This window comes from Hypanus sabinus, chromosome 22, assembly GCF_030144855.1.
Source record: "Hypanus sabinus isolate sHypSab1 chromosome 22, sHypSab1.hap1, whole genome shotgun sequence".
NCBI classification, from domain to species: domain Eukaryota; kingdom Metazoa; phylum Chordata; class Chondrichthyes; order Myliobatiformes; family Dasyatidae; genus Hypanus; species Hypanus sabinus.
In genome coordinates, this window is record NC_082727.1 from 15,083,301 (window position 1) to 15,099,573 (window position 16,273).

At 46.9% G+C, this 16,273-nt stretch overlaps 1 protein-coding gene and 1 long non-coding RNA gene across 5 annotated transcripts in view; one reads left to right on the plus strand and one right to left on the minus strand.

The window, feature by feature from the left end:
* Positions 1 to 16,273, plus strand: part of dnmbp (dynamin binding protein) — a 159,116-nt gene that overhangs the window by 13,174 nt on the left and 129,669 nt on the right. The gene's annotated exons all lie outside the window — the stretch shown is intronic.
* LOC132379365 (uncharacterized) overlaps positions 7,175 to 16,273 on the minus strand; it is an 82,895-nt gene continuing 73,796 nt past the window's right edge. For all 4 annotated transcript variants that reach the window (XR_009507400.1, XR_009507398.1, XR_009507401.1 and 1 more), the window contains one exon: positions 7,175 to 8,467. This is a non-coding gene — a long non-coding RNA (uncharacterized LOC132379365). The remainder of the gene's footprint in view (positions 8,468 to 16,273) is intronic.

Genomic DNA, 16,273 nt, shown 5'->3' on the forward strand with positions numbered 1-16,273 from the left:
AATTGATCAGCCATAATCTCGAAATGGCGGTGCAGGGTCAAGGGGCCGAATGGTCTACTTCTGCACCTATTGTCTATTGAAGACAAGGTTGGATAGATTTTTGCATAGTAGTGGAATTAAAGGCGGGTAGGTGGAGGTGAGTCCATGGTCAGATTAGCCGTGATCATATCGAATGGTGGAGCAGGCTCGACGGGCCAGATGGCCGACTCCTGCTCCAATTTCTTATTTTCCTACGAGAGAAATAGTGATAATTGTGGGGGAAATAAACGAATGTTTGAAAGCTGCCTTTGCACTACCAGGGTCAATTGATTGAGGATGATTTTGGTAGATTCGTGGCAACAGGATGATTAGCCCTCCTGGCCAACGCTGATCTTGCGGTGGTCAGATTGAAATTTGTCATCGGTAGGATGTGTTTCAGAGGGGGTGCCCCACGAGCAAGGCGGGGCAAGGACAAGATTGTTCTCTGAGCGTGAGAGGCGCTGCTTGCTGATGGCTTTCTTCATAATTCAAAGTAAATTTGTTGTCAAAGTACATGTATGTCGCCATGTACTACAACCCTGAGATCTCTCTTCTGCTGGGCGTACTCAATAAATCCAATAACCATAGTAGAATCAATGAAAGATGGTACTGCTGCCGCAGCTCTGCAAACTTCTTGGCATTTGCCAGCGAGAATGATTCTGCTGGCATTTGCCAGCGAGAATGATTCTGCTTCCTGCCGACTCCAGGGAAAGGGAAGTGGGAGCGGGAATACTGTTTGCTTGTGCCTCTCGCTGGCTGGAGCTCAGCCAGGGGAAGCTGAGTCAGTAACTCTGGCCAGGAGTCTCCGGGCTGCCTGCATTGTGTTGCAAATCCAGGAATGAAACAGCGATTATTGCTGACCCAGAGGCATGTGGCTCAGGCAACCACGTGGTGAAGTGGGGTGGGGGGGGTGGTGTGGAGTGAAGGGATGATTCAAGTTGATATCTGAGAATGTGTACAGTATACTTCCTCCTTGCAGACATCCACGAAACGGGGGTGGGGGGGAGCCCAAAGAATGACGGAAAACTATAGAACTCTAAAGTCCACCCTCCCACCCCCACGCAAGCAACAGCCCTCCCCCACTCCTCCCTATGATCCAGTATAATGTCAACAACCCCCCCCCCCCATCACCATGCAAGAACTAATCCCCCAGAGACAGTGATCTAGAGTCTATGAACTACCGTCCATCCCAACACTTGGACATCTCAGACCGGCGCTCTCTCACCAGTGTGAGAGAGCTATCGCTCCTGCAGTAAACCAGACACGGAGGCCATCAGCTCGCTGTTTCAACGTTGCAGTCGGCAGCGTCGCTTATTCAACTCCCCCCGACATCCCGCAGCAGCGCACGCTGGTGTCTTGACGTTACAATCTCCCGCGTCGCTTCAGTCGCTGCTACTGGGGGGGGAGGCGGGTCGCCCACAGGGCCACACCCGGAGGGCACAGATCCTTCAGGTCGTACTCAGGGATCCTGAAACGCAGGCCGTGTGGCAAGTCCTGACAGCGAGAACCCACCACCGTGAAGTTGGGTGGGGTGGGATGCAGGCTAGCTTGGTGGGGGGGGGGTATCTTGAGCTCAGAGCTGAGGTGTGTGGAGAGTGAGGCTCTTCCTGCCTCTCCATTCAAACCCCATCCCTCCACCTCCCCCCACCCCGAACCTCTGTACTTCGATTCTGCACCTGCCTGTTCATCAAATATCTACCAATACTTTTATTGCAAATATTATACTACAGTACTCTATATCTATATCCATATAGTACTGTGTGTGTATACACACACACACACACACACAAAATAGTGACTTAACATAATTACGAATTAAACTAAAATGTTCCCTATCTATCAGTGATGGTGCTAATTCCTCGCGGGGCCCAATGGTCCAGGAACGCCCCAATGATAATTGTGGACAACAAGTGTTCCCTCCTAACGGATGCCCAGGCACAGATGTACCCCTTAAAAATCGCCTGGCTGTCCGTCTAGGAAGAGCCTTCCCCCACCCGCTTCCCGTCCCATAGCTGGCTGTTCTGGCCTTCCCCAGAAACAAGTTCACAAAGACATCCTCATCCCTCCTTGTTGGGACTGTCCCCGTCCCGGGAGTGTGTGATGGGACTGTGTAGAGGGAGCTTCACTCTGTATCTAACCCGTGCTGTCCCTGTCCTGGGAGTGTGTGATGGGACTGTGTAGAGGGAGCTTCACTCTGTATCTAACCCGTGCTGTCCCTGTCCTGGGAGTGTGTGATGGGACTGTGTAGAGGGAGCTTCACTCTGTATCTAACCCGTGCTGTCCCTGTCCTGGGAGTGTGTGATGGGACTGTGTAGAGGGAGCTTCACTCTGTATCTAACCCGTGCTGTCCCTGTCCTGGGAGTGTGTGATGGGACTGTGTAGAGGGAGCTTCACTCTGTATCTAACCCGTGCTGTCCCTGTCCTGGGAGTGTGTGATGGGACAGTGTAGAGGGAGCTTCACTCTGTATCTAACCCGTGCTGTCCCTGTCCTGGGAGTGTGTGATGGGACAGTGTAGAGGGAGCTTCACTCTGTATCTAACCCGTGCTGTCCCTGGCCTGGGAGTGTGTGATGGGACAGTGTAGAGGGAGCTTCACTCTGTATCTAACCCGTGCTGTCCCTGGCCTGAGAGTGTGTGTTGGGACAGTGTAGAGGTTATTAGTTTATGATTATCACATGTGCTGAGAGTCGGTGAAAAACTTTGTTTTTGCATGGCACCATAAAGATAATTTGTAAGCGTGAGCACATCAAGGTCGTAGTGCAATCACTCGAGTCGAACATGACACTTCAGGATTTGTCTAATGGTGGGGCCTCAGGTGTCTGTAGAGGCTGCCCTGGCATCCACGTTTTCGGTGCAGGGTGGGCAGGGGTAAGTGGTGGCCATGGTTAGTGTTGGGGTCAGATGGCTTTTAAATCTGTTTATGAAGCTGCTACTTGTTCTCCGCAGCATCGCACAGTTTGTACGAGGAACAGTCGTACTGGTCTTGGGCACAGCTTTGCCACACCACACTGGTTGCTTTACTCGTTATCTAATCAACTCTTGTTCTGTCGGTACTTGTGCTAACTATCAGTCAATCTCTCTTCATCTCCATACAGTGTTCTGTTTTGTCTGGATTAGAGAGCATGTCTTATGACGAGAGCTTAAGCTACCTCGGGCTTCTCCATACAGTGTTTTGTATTGACCGGATCAGACAGCTTCTTAGAGGAAAGGAAGATGACAGAGGCCACTGAGTGGACAGACAGAGACACCTTCCCCAGGGTGGAGATGGCTACTACAAGGGACACAGGCTTAGGGTGATTGGAGGAAAGTAGCAGAGTGGATGACTAAGATATTTTTTAAATCAAAAAGAGTGGTAGGTGTGTTAAACATGCTACGAGGGCTGGTGTTAGTGGCAGATGTACTAGGGACATTTAAAAGGTAGGCACACGGATGACAGAAACCTGTTAGCCTATGTGGGAGGGAAGGGCTACACTGATTTCAGAGTAGGTTAACAGATCAGCACAATGTGATGGGCCAAAGGGCCTGTACTGTGCTGCCCTGTTCTATGTTTGTAGAAGCCTAGTTAGCCCACATCTGGAATATTGCATTCAGTTCTGGCCGTTTCATGAATAGGAAGGATGTTGAGGCTTGGAAAGGATGTAGAAGTAGTTTACCAAAATGCTGCTTGAATTTGAGGGCATCTTCTACAGGAAGAGGTTGGAGAAAAAGGTTGTTTTATCCGGAGTGGCGGACACTGAGGGGTACTTTCCCTGTTCTGTGAGCTTGTTGCTTTGTTTTCCGTTCCAGGCACTATCTCACAGCTCTGCTGTAAAAACTCAATCCTCCTTCTCCTTTCCTCAGGACGCAGGAAGTGTCACTGACCCGAAACACTGCCTGCTTTCGCTTTCTGCACGTTCTCCCAGGGTTTCTGTCTTTGTCTTCGAGTCCAGCATCTGCAGCGTGAATTGGTCTCCACTCATTTTCATTGTTGCAATCCTTTCTCAGACTGACTCCAACTCCGCAATCCCCACACACTGCACAGCAAAGACTGCTCTGTGCCCACTGGCATCAGGTGCCCTCCGTCAGACAAAGAAATGAGTCTATTCACCACACAAAGGAAAACAAGGCCATAATTCTATCAACAGGTGAGAAGGAGGCACCATAACATAGTACCAACTGAGTAAGTTAGACAGAGTGAAGCTCCCTCTACACTGTCCCATCACACACTCCCAGGACAGGGACAGCACGGGTTAGATACAGAGTGAAGCTCCCTCTACACTGTCCCATCTCACACTCCCAGGACAGGGACAGCACGGGTTAGATACAGAGTGAAGCTCCCTCAGTGTCCCATCACACACTCCCAGGACAGGGACAGCACGGGTTAGATACAGAGTGAAGCTCCCTCTACACTGTCCCATCACACACTCCCAGGACAGGACGGGTTAGATACAGAGTGAAGCTCCCTCTACACTGTCCCATCACACACTCCCAGGACAGGACGGGTTAGACACAGAGTGAAGCTCCCTCTAGACTGTCCCATCACACACTCCCAGGACAGGACGGGTTAGATACAGAGTGAATCTCCCTCTACACTGTCCCATCACACACTCCCAGGACATGGACAGCACAGGTTAGATACAGAGTGAAGCTCCCTCTACACTGTCCCATCACACACTCCCAGGACAGGGACAGCACGGGTTAGATACAGAGTGAAGCTCCCTCTACATTGTCCCATCACACACTCCCAGGACAGGGACAGCACGGGTTAGCTACAGAGTGAAGCTCCCTCTACACTGTCCCATCACACACTCCCAGGACAGGGACAGCATGGGTTAGATACAGAGTGAAGCTCCCCCTACACTGTCCCATCACACACTCCCAGGACAGGGACAGCACAGGTTAGATACAGAGTGAAGCTCCCTCTACACTGTCCCATCACACACTCCCAGGACAGGGACAGCACGGGTTAGATACAGAGTGAAGCTCCCTCTACACTGTCCCATCACACACTCCCAGGACAGGGACAGCACAGGTTAGATACAGAGTGAAGCTCCTTCTACACTGTCCCATCACACACTCCCAGGACAGGGACAGCACGGGTTAGATACAGAGTGAAGCTCCCTCTACACTGTCCCATCACACACTCCCAGGACAGGGACAGCACGGGTTAGATACAGAGTGAAGCTCCCCCTACACTGTCCCATCACACACTCCCAGGACAGGGACAGCACAGGTTAGATACAGAGTGAAGCTCCCTCTATACTGTCCCATCACACACTCCCAGGACAGGGACAGCACGGGTTAGATACAGAGTGAAGCTCCCTCTATACTGTCCCATCACACACTCCCAGGACAGGGACAGCACGGGTTAGATACAGAGTGAAGCTCCCTCTACACTGTCCCATCACACACTCCCAGGACAGGGACAGCACGGGTTAGATACAGAGTGAAGCTCCCTCTATACTGTCCCATCACACACTCCCAGGACAGGGACAGCACGGGTTAGATACAGAGTGAAGCTCCCTCTACACTGTCCCATCACACACTCCCAGGACAGGGACAGCACGGGTTAGATACAGAGTGAAGCTCCCTCTACACTGTCCCATCACACACTCCCAGGACAGGGACAGCACAGGTTAGATACAGAGTGAATCTCCCTCTACACTGTCCCATCACACACTCCCAGGACAGAGACAGCACGGGTTAGATACAGAGTGAAGCTCCCTCTACACTGTCCCATCACACACTCCCAGGACAGGGACAGCACGGGTTAGAAACAGAGTGAAGCTCCCACTACAATTGTGTGCAAGCTATGTTGGTGCCAGATTGTCTGGTGGTACAAACTGCTCCCAGCTCATAGCTTGTGTTGGTTGTTAACGTTTCACCATACACTTCAACATACATGTGATAAATTAATCTGATTTCAGGCTCCTGTACCTGATGGTAGCAATGAGAAGAGGCTGTGTCCTAATTGTCATGACCATTCAATCCCGATCTTTCTGTACCCAGCTGGTTTCAATGAAACCCCCCCCCCCCCCCACTGCAACAAATTCTTCCGAACTCCATCGAGTACAGACCCAGAGACATCAAACATTCCTCATATGTTCAGCCTTTCATTCATGGATCTTCTTGTTAACCTCCTGGACTTTCTCCAGGACCAGCATATCTTTCCTTAGACAGGGACCCATAGGAGTGCAGGCAGTGTGCTTGAGGGAGTGGTGATTTTTTAAAAAAAATTCTATTCAACACAATGACATCTTTCATTTTGAAGAATTCTAATATTAGTAGGAGTGTTGGTATAAGAACTGGAGGATCGAAGAGGGTTTAATCCCTTGCTCTCAATACCAACAGGCAACCACTTCATTTTCCCCATTGTGCAAGTGCCCAATAGAATGAAGATAAAGAAGGGGAAAGTTTAAAGAAAATTTACAAAGCAAGCTTTTTTTTACACAAAGTGTGGTAGGGAAGGTGGTGGAAGCAGATGAGCTGAATGGCCTAATTCTGCTCCTGTGTCTCATGGCTTTCTGGAGTGTGGGTTAGATGCGGTGGTGTCCATAAACCCATGCAGTTGTCTCATTTGTGATACGCTGGAGCTTTGGATCAGCATGACAACCTCCCAGTGATCTCGGGTTGAGTTTAGTCTTCTTGTAATCCAAGACCATGAGGTGATTTTTAATTTATTAGCCCTCGTAGGTAAGTGAGTTCCAGTTACAACTGTGGATGTGAGTTAACTGTATCAACAACATTGAGTTGTAAAGTGTCTGGAGTGGGACAGCTGCATCTTGGCCCCCAAGTCCTCAGGTGATGTTCAGCCAGAGGACTGGATGCTTTGCCTCGGAGCAGAATTTGGCTTTAAGGTGTACCTTAAAGGTAGGGAGAGTAGGTTAGTTCAAAGTTTCAGGGAGGTATTTCTTTGGGCCTGATGATGAAACAGTTAGATGCAGGAACAACCAAGAGCACAGGTTTTAAATTAGGACCATGAGGTATAGGAACAGAACTGGGACATTCGGCCCATCAAGTTTATTCCACCAGCTGATCATGGCTCATTCATTATCCCTCTCAACCTCATTCTCCTGCCATTTCTGTACCCTCTGACACCCTGATTAATCAAGAACCTATCAACCTCTGCTTTAATATACCCAGTGACTTGAGTCCCACTATCATCTGTGGCAATGAATTCCACAGATTGACTACCTAAATTCCTCCTCGTCTTTTGTTCTCTGAGGCTATGCCCTCTGGTCCTGGACTTCCCACTATAGGAAACACACTCCCCACATCTACTCTCTGTAGGCCTTTCAATATACACTATCCTCCCCACTCCCATTCTTCCAAACTCCAGCGGGCAGGTCTAGAGCCATCACAAGAACCTTGTGAAAGTATTCGGCCCCCAAACCTTTGTTCACATAAATGAGTATTACAACCAGGGATTTTGATCAATTTAATGGAAGTTTTGTTTGTGAATCACATGCTTTTTTCATCGTAGAGCCCAAAAATCAGGGAAAATTGTAAAGCAGGAAAAACTAAAAATTCAGAAACTGGAATATTAGCAATTCAAAAGTATTCATTTCCCTTTACTCAATACTTAGCTGAATCACCTCTCACAGCTATTACAGCCAGTAGTCTCTTGTTATAAGTCTCTATTGGCTTTGCACGACACGATGGAGCAGGATTTGCCCACTCCTCGTCAAATTGCTCATGCTCTGCCAGGTTAGTTGGTGAGCGGTGCTGGACAGCAATCCTGAGGTCCTGCCAGAGATGTTCTATCAGATTGAATGGGCCACACGGGCATCAATTTAATTCATTTGAAGCCTCTCCATGGATGCTCTGACAGTGGGATGGTGCTAATTGGCTGCTGCACAATGTTAGATTTACAGCACACGTAACGCTTAACATTGAGGCCAAAAAGCTCCACTTTAGTCTCATCCAAGCACAAGGCCTTCTTCCACATCTTTGCAATATCTTTTAACTGACGTTTTGCAGTCTTTATGGGCAAGAATATGCTCTTTTTTTTTGCCAAGGCTTCTTCCTTGGCACTCTTCCATAAATACCCTTTTTTGTGCAAGCCTTTAGAGATTGCGGAGCCATGAACGTCGTCTCTAGTTGCAGCCACTGACTTCTGCTGCTCACTCGGACTGATTTTTGGCATCACAGTAGCCTCTCTTCCAAGTGCCATTCTTCTCCGGTAACCAAGCTCGGAGAGGTAGCCTGACCTGGGCAGCATGGCTGTAGTTTCACATTTTTCATGATGGACTTGCACTGAGTTCCGGGGGCATATTCAGTGCCTTTGAGATGGTCTTGTGCCCTTCCTTTGATTTATACTTCTTTATCATTTCCTTGATTTGTCTTGAATGTTCTTTTATCTTCATTTTGGTTTGGACTGTTGAAAATCTACCATACTGTTGGACCTTGTAGAGAGAGGGGGTATTCACTGAATACATGAATTCTTTGAAAACTGGTGATTCTCCATGTTCCTGCATCAACAAATTGGGTGAGTTGGTGAGGTAATATATTGCACCTGAGAAAAGTTGGCATAGTAATTTTAACTGGGATGAATACTTCCTCAGCTTCACAATTTTGATTTTTAATTTTTAGTAAATTCTTGACAGGTTTTTGTATTTTGCTTTTGATTTGATAAAATCCTACTTCGACATTAAATTTAGAAAACGAGACAGTTAAATGTGAAGATGGTTGTGGGGGCTGAATACGTTTTCAAGGCACTGTACGTTAATGCTCAGTGAGGTAAATTAGGAGCTGGAGTATTCATCTTTTAGCGTATGGAGGTCCATTCAGGAGTCGGGTGAAAGCTGGCTTAAGCCTTGGCAGTATGTGCTTTCAAGCATTTGTTTTTGCTGCCCGAAGCGAGTAGGTGGAAAAGACTGGGGTGAGTGGGCTCTTTGATAAAGTTGAATCCTTTCCCAAAGTAGTGGTAAGCGTAGATGGAGTTTGGTTTACACACTGGACTGAGCAATTTGCATCCCCCAGTGAATCTACCAGCCAGCGCTTCGTTGTATTGTGGGAGGGAAGTGGAAACCCCCCCCCAGGCGACACACCACAGTCACAGGGAAAGTGTGCCAGCTGGGGCCGTGATTAACTGAGAAGAGTTGTTTGTCTCCTTTCCCCAACCACGTGGCTGCTGTGGCTCAGTGCTTAGCTCCCTTGCCTCTGGGTCCAAAGTTCGAGCCCCACTCCAGCAGCCTTCAGCGTAAAAAAAACCCAGGAGCTGGGAGGGAGGGAGTAGGGCTGACGTACTGTGCAGGTGGGTCCCGTCGAGTAATAGCCGGGAGGCAGGGAATGCGAGTGAGGAGGCTGCTGCCTGCTCCGACGTGCCCGAGCCAAGCCGAGAAATGTGACGGGGAGATCTGCTCCACACCACCTCCCCCCCCCCCCCCCAACCCCGAGCACAGGGAAATTGCCATCGGCCCCAGACAGCAGGTCCTCCCATCTCTGGAAGACCATTTGGCTTGTTCATGCCCAAAACTGGCACAAGAACATAGAATGATACAGCACATAAACGCGGCCTTCAGCCCACAGTGTTTTGCTGAACGAAATAAGTTAAAAATCAAATGGCCAACTCAACTAATTCCACATCCCTTCATTTCTCTCACATCTGTATGCCTTTCTAAACGTCTCTCAAAAGTACTTAATGCATCGGGCTCTACCACCACAACATGAAGCACATTGCTGACACCCACCAGTCTGCAAGTAAAACAAAACTTACCCTTCACATCCCCCTTGAACTTGCCCCTCTCATCTTCAGTGTATGCTCTCTCTGTTTTTAGATATTTCCACCCTGGGAAACAGATACTCCCTGTCTACTCTATCTGTGTCTCTCATAATCTTCTATCAGATCTCCCCTCAGCTTCTGCAGTTCTGGAGAAAACAACCCAGGTTCATCCAGCCTCTCGTGATAGCACATGCCCTCTCAACCAGGCAGCATCCTGAGAAACCTCTTCTGCTCTCTCTCTAAAGCCTTGATACCCTTCTTATAACGGCAAGGCCAGAACTGTACGCAATATGTGGCCTAACCAGAGTTCTATAAAGCTGCGACATAACCTCCTGACTCTCGAACTCAGTACCTCCTCTAATAAAAGCAAGGACTCCATAAGCCTTTTTAACCACCTTCTCGACTTGTGAAGCCACTTTCAGGGAACTATGAACTTGGATCCCTAAGATCCCTTTGCTCATCAACACTGTTACTGCCTTTGTTTATTTACCCTACCAAAGTGCAACACTTCACATTTATCTGGGTTAAACTCCATCTGCCATTTCTCTGCCCATATTTACAACTGATCAATATCACACTGTATTCTTTACCAGTCTCCTACACTATCCACAACTCTACCAATCTTGGTATTATCTACGAACTTACTAACTCGCATACCTACATTTTCATCCAGGTTATTTATATACATCACAAACAGCAGAGGCCCCAGCACAGATCCCTGTGGAACGCCATTAATCACAGATGTCCAGCTAGAGTAAGTCCCTCAACCTTCACTCTGTGTTCTATGGGCTAGCCAGTTCTGGATCCAATTGGCCAATTCACCGTTAATCCCATGATTGAAGCCATGCATTTTAATCTTCTGGATGAACTTCCCATGAGGGACCTTGTCAAGCGCCTTACTAATATCCATGTAGATAAAAGCCACAGCTCTACCTTCGTTAATCACTCACGTCACCTTGTCAAAAAACTCAATCAGTTTTGTAAGACACAACTTGCCTGCAGAAAGCCTGGCTTGCTGTCCCTAATTAGGCCATGGTTTTCTATAAAATGCTTATAAAACCTATCCCTAAGAATTTGCTGCAGTAAATTTCCTTGCTGCTGACATGAGATTCACCATCTGTAGTTTCCAGGATTATCCCTGGTCCCTTTTTGAATAATGGAACAACACTTTACCTGTGGCTGGGACACAAGGATAATGGTCAAGGCCCCAGCAATCTCTTCACTTGCTTCTGTCAATAACCTGGGGATTTGGCCAAATTAGTGCTCTTTAAGAGACCCAACACTAGACCAGAAGACATAGGAGTAGAATTAGGCCATTTGGCCCATCGAGTCTTGTCCACCATTCAAGTGGTCCCTCTCCTCAGCCTTCTCCCCATAACTTTTGATGCCATGTCCAATCAAGAACCTATCAAGCTCTGCCTTAAATACACACAACGACCTGGCCTCCACAGCTACCTGTGGTAATAAATTCCACAAATTCACCGCCTCCTCCTTTACAGTGAAATACAGCAGCATTTTAATACACTTGGCACTGATCTCCCTATCCTCAACGTTGTCCTTCCCCTTAGTAAATGCTGATGTAAAGTACTCATTAAAGATCTCATTCACATCCAAGCAAATGTTACCATCTCCCCCCACCACCCTCTTTTGTCATTGATTGGTCCCACCTTTTCCCTAGTTACCCTCTTGCTCCTGGTGTATGTATAGAGCAGGTAGAGACGATACATAAGATGAGCTTCATTTGTCACATGTGAAATGTACCGTTTTACCTCAATGACCACACAGTCCGAGGATGTGTCGGGGGCAGCCTGCAAGTGTCGCCATGCTTCCTGATTAACATAGCACGTCCACGACTTGCTAACCCTAAACCTATACGTCCTTGGAATCTGGGAGGCAGCCAGGGCACCTGGAGGAAACCCACGTGGTCACTGGGAAAAAGTACAAACTCCTTCCAGATAAAACTGAAGCCCAGCCTCAGTTATCTGTGATAGATCTAACCACTATATTGCCTTTCCACTCCCTCTATCTACACTCCTCATCATTTTGTGTACCTCCTCACCTCCTCCTACTCCAGGTATTAAAGTCCTAACCTGTTGACCTTTACTTATAACTCAGGTCCTCAAGTCCTGGCAACATCTTTTCTCTGTAATCTTTCAATCTTGTTAATAGTGCACAGTACGTTCCCAACAATGGTACTGTGATGACGGCCACGTTCTCTGTGTTGGTAGAGGTGATTGGGGCATGGCACATGTTAGCCAGAGTTTAGACCTGTCCTGTGGATTGGAAGGCAGACTAACACAATGCATGCAGACACTCGGCTACTGTGGCTCTCACTGGCTCTCTTCCAGTGAATGCACTACACTAACACCGGCTGAGCCACGCAGAAAGAACTGGTATTTCGAACACACCTTTGACGTGATGTCATTGTTCATGGGAGGCATTGGAACATAGAATAGTACATCACAGGAGCATGCCCTTTGGCCCCTCCAAACTAAGCCCTTTCGACTACACAATTACCTCATCCTTCCATTTTCCTGACATTAAAAGTCTCTAATGTATCCGACTTGTCCAGCACCCCAAACAGCACATTCCAGGCACCCACTGTCTCTGTGTAAGATAAACAAACCTGCCACTCACGTCTCCCTTAAAATTAACCCTCTCACCTTAAATGCGTACCATCAATTAATTTAAGACCATAAGACTTAGGAGCTAAATGAGGCCATTCAGCCCATTGAGTCTGTTCTGTCATTCCATTATGGCTGATTTATTATCCCTCTCAACACCATTCTCATGTCTTCTCCCCATAACCTGTAATACCCTGACTAATCAAGAACCTATCAACCCTCACTTTAAATATACCCAATGATGTGGTCTCTGCAGCTGTCTGCAGCAATGAATTCCCAGATTTCAACTCATCTCTGTTCTAAGTGGATGTCCCTCTATTCTGAGGCTGTGCCCACTGGTCCAAGACTCCCCTACTGGAGGAAGCATCCTCTCCACATCCACTCTCTCTCTAGGCCTTTCCATATTCAGTAAGTTTCAAAAAGATTCTTCTAAACTCCAGCAAGTACAGGCCCAGAGGCATCAAATGCTTTTCATAGGTCAACGTTTTCAATCCTCAAGATCATTCTCATGAACCCCCTCTGGACCCTTTCCAATGCCAGCACATCCTTTCTTAGACAACTGGCCCAAAACTGCTCAGTACTCCAAGTGTAGTCGAACCAATGCCCTCTGAAGGCTCAGCATTACATTCTCACTTTTCTATTCTAGTTGTCTGGTGATGAATGCCGAGATTGCATTTGCCTTCCTTAACACTGTCTCAAACTGCAAATTAACCTTTAAGGTTAGAACTCCTAAGTCCCTTTGCACCTCTGATTTTTTAATTTTCTCCCATTTAGAAAATAGACTATGTCTTTATTCCTACTACCAAAGTTCATGGCTGTACACTTCCCTACACTATATTCCATCTACCACTTCTTTGCCCATCCTTGCAATCTGTTCAAGTCTTTTTGCAGACTCCCTGCTTCCTGAACATGATCTGCCTCTCCACCTGTCTTTGCTTTGTCCGCAGACTTGGCCACAAAGCTATCAATTCCACCATCCAAATCATTGACGTATAACGTGAGGAGAATACTAACCTCAGTGGAGCATGAGTAGTCACCAGCAGCCAATCAGGAAAGGCCCTCTTTATTCCCACTCTGCCAGTCAGCCAATCAGTATATCCATGCCAGTATCTTTCCTGTAATATCTCCCCTTGTTAAGCAGCCTCATATGAGACACCTTGTCAAAGTCCTTGAGAAAAATCCAAGTCAACAACATCCTCTCACTCTTCTTTGTCTATCCTGCTTGTTATTTCTTCAAAGAATTCCAACAGAGCTAACAGGCAAGATTTCCCTTAAGGAAAGCTTGCTGACTTTGGCCTATTTATCGTGTGTCTCCAACTCCAAGATTCCTGAAACCTCTCAATGGACTCTCAGCATCTTCCCAACCACTGAGGTCAGACTAACTGGCCTATAATTTCTTTACTTCTGCCTTACTGTGTCATTTACAATTTTCCAGTCCTCCAGAACCCTGCCAGAATAGTTCCAGTTGAAAGATCGGTACTAATACTTCCACAATCTCTTCAGCCACCTCCTTCAGAGCCCTAGTGTATAGTCCAGGCATGGGCAAACTACGGCCCGCGGGCCATATGTGGCCCGTTAAGCTTTTTAATCCGGCCTGCAGAACTTGATGAAATTATATTAATAAACCTTGTTAACGTTTTTTCCCCGCAATTCTGGCCTTTTCCCAATTGATGACGCACTCTATATACATTTGTGACGACCCATTTCCTGGCACATCCGAACCGGCTCACAATTAGCCAGCGTTCCGGCTAAGGGAGATAGCCTGCGGGGATTTGCGAGCACAGAGCTTTGGAGCCTCTGCGCCACGGGGGGCAGGTTGAGGGAGGCTTAAAAGTGAGGCTGGGGATTTCGAATAAAGTTTTTTTTCTTCGACTGCAGTTACCGACTCCGTGTCGTAGTTTTAGCGCTGCATGTAGCACACCGCCACACATTGACCTTTGTTGAGGTGCAGCGTATTACTCCACATTTGCACTTTACTCTTTGTTCGGCTCGACCTATTTGTGTGAACAGGTGTTCAGCGTCATGAACATCAACAAAGCCAGCCACTGGTCCAAGTTAACTGACCAACACCTCAGATCCATCCTGAGAATCGCCACAACAAAACTAAACCCAGACTTTGATGCGCTGGCTACAAAGGGAGACCAACAACACTGTTCCCACTGAAATTAAAAATAAGTTTCTTCATTGTGTTATGTAAAAAATGCATTTGAAAATATTTTTTTCAATAAGCCTTACATGTTACATGTCATTTCTGTTAAGTGATGGACATGAGTAGTGCGCAGGTGCACGTACGTTCTCAAAATAAAAAATGCGCTCCAGATCAAATAACGCGCTCCGCATACTGGTGCGCTGTCACTGTTCTGTCCTTGTGCTGGTCGTTGTTGAGTTTTGGCACAGGGGACAATTGAATAAGATGGAGCAGGACAAGTAGACCTGCATCTCCTACCATTTTTGAAATAAAGACAGGCAGGAGAGTGATGATGATAATATCTTGAAGGATAACAGAATTTTCAGTGCTTTAAAATAATAACTGTTACTATTAAAAAAGCTGTATTTTATTCATTTAATTTTCAGTGTTTTAAAAGTCATTTCAATAAATAGCTAAACACCATGGGACTTCAAAGACAGATATTTTGTTGTAATGCATTTGTTCATTTTCAATTGAAATTAAAGCACATGTTTTCTACATATCCCATGATATTTTATTTTCTCTTATGAGGTGTATTACCAAAACACTCTGTCCATCTGCTCCTGGTCCGGCACCCCTGTCAAATTTTAGAACCCTTTGTGGCCCACAAGTCAAAAAGTTTGCTCACCCCTGGTATAGTCTATCTGGTCCAAGTGACATATCTACCTTCAGACCTTTCAGTTTCCTAAGACCCTTCTCCTTAGTAATAACAGCTGCAGTCACTTCTGCCCCCCGACACTCTGAAATTTCTGGCATACTGTTAGTATCTTCCACAATGAAGACTGATGCAAAATGCTTTTTGGGATGGTCAGCCATTTCCTTGTCCCTCCGTACTACTTCTCCAGTGTCATATTCCATTCTTGCCTCTCTTTTACTCTTTATATATCTGATTTAAAAAAAAAACTTCTGGTATCCCCTTCGACATTATTGGCCAGCTTACCTTCATACCTCATTTTTTTTCTTTTCTCTTGGCTTTTTTAGTTGCCTCCAGTTGGCTGGTAAAAGCTTCCCAATCTTTAACTTGCCACTAATTTTTGTTGGATTCTCTCTCTTGCTTTAATGCTGTCTCTGACTTCTCTTGTCACCCACGGTTGGGTCATCCTCCCTCTAGAATATTTCTTCCTGTTTGGGATGTATCCATCCCGATTCTTCCGAATTGCCCTCAGAATCTCCGGCCACTGCTGCTCTGCCGACATCCTTGCTCAAGTCCCCTTTTAATCAACTTTGGCCAGCTCCCCTCTTGTGCCCTGTAATTCCCTAATACTGATACGCCTGGTTTTAGGTTCTCCTCTTTCTAAGAATTTGATTTCATATTTTACCAACAGAGCCACCCCAACCACCCCCTCTGCCTACCTGCCTGTCCTTTCGGTACAATGTGTATCCTTGAATGCTAAGCTCCCAACTATGATCTTCTTTCATCCACGACTCAGTGATGCCAACAAGGTTATATCTGCCGATCTCTAACTCCATTACAAGATCACTTACCTTATTCCGTGTACTGTGCATCCAAATATAACACCTTCAGTCCTGTAACCATCAATCTTACTGACTTTGGCCACCTGTTATACTTTAACTCGTCCCACTGACTGCCCTGTCATCTGCCTGTTCTCCCTCGCAGTCTTATCTACGTGCAAACTGGCTACCTCATCCTCGGCTCAATCACTCCGGTTCCCATCCTCCTACCAAGCGAGTTTAAGCTATCCCGCACAGCTCTAGCAAACCAGCCCGCAAGGATATTGGT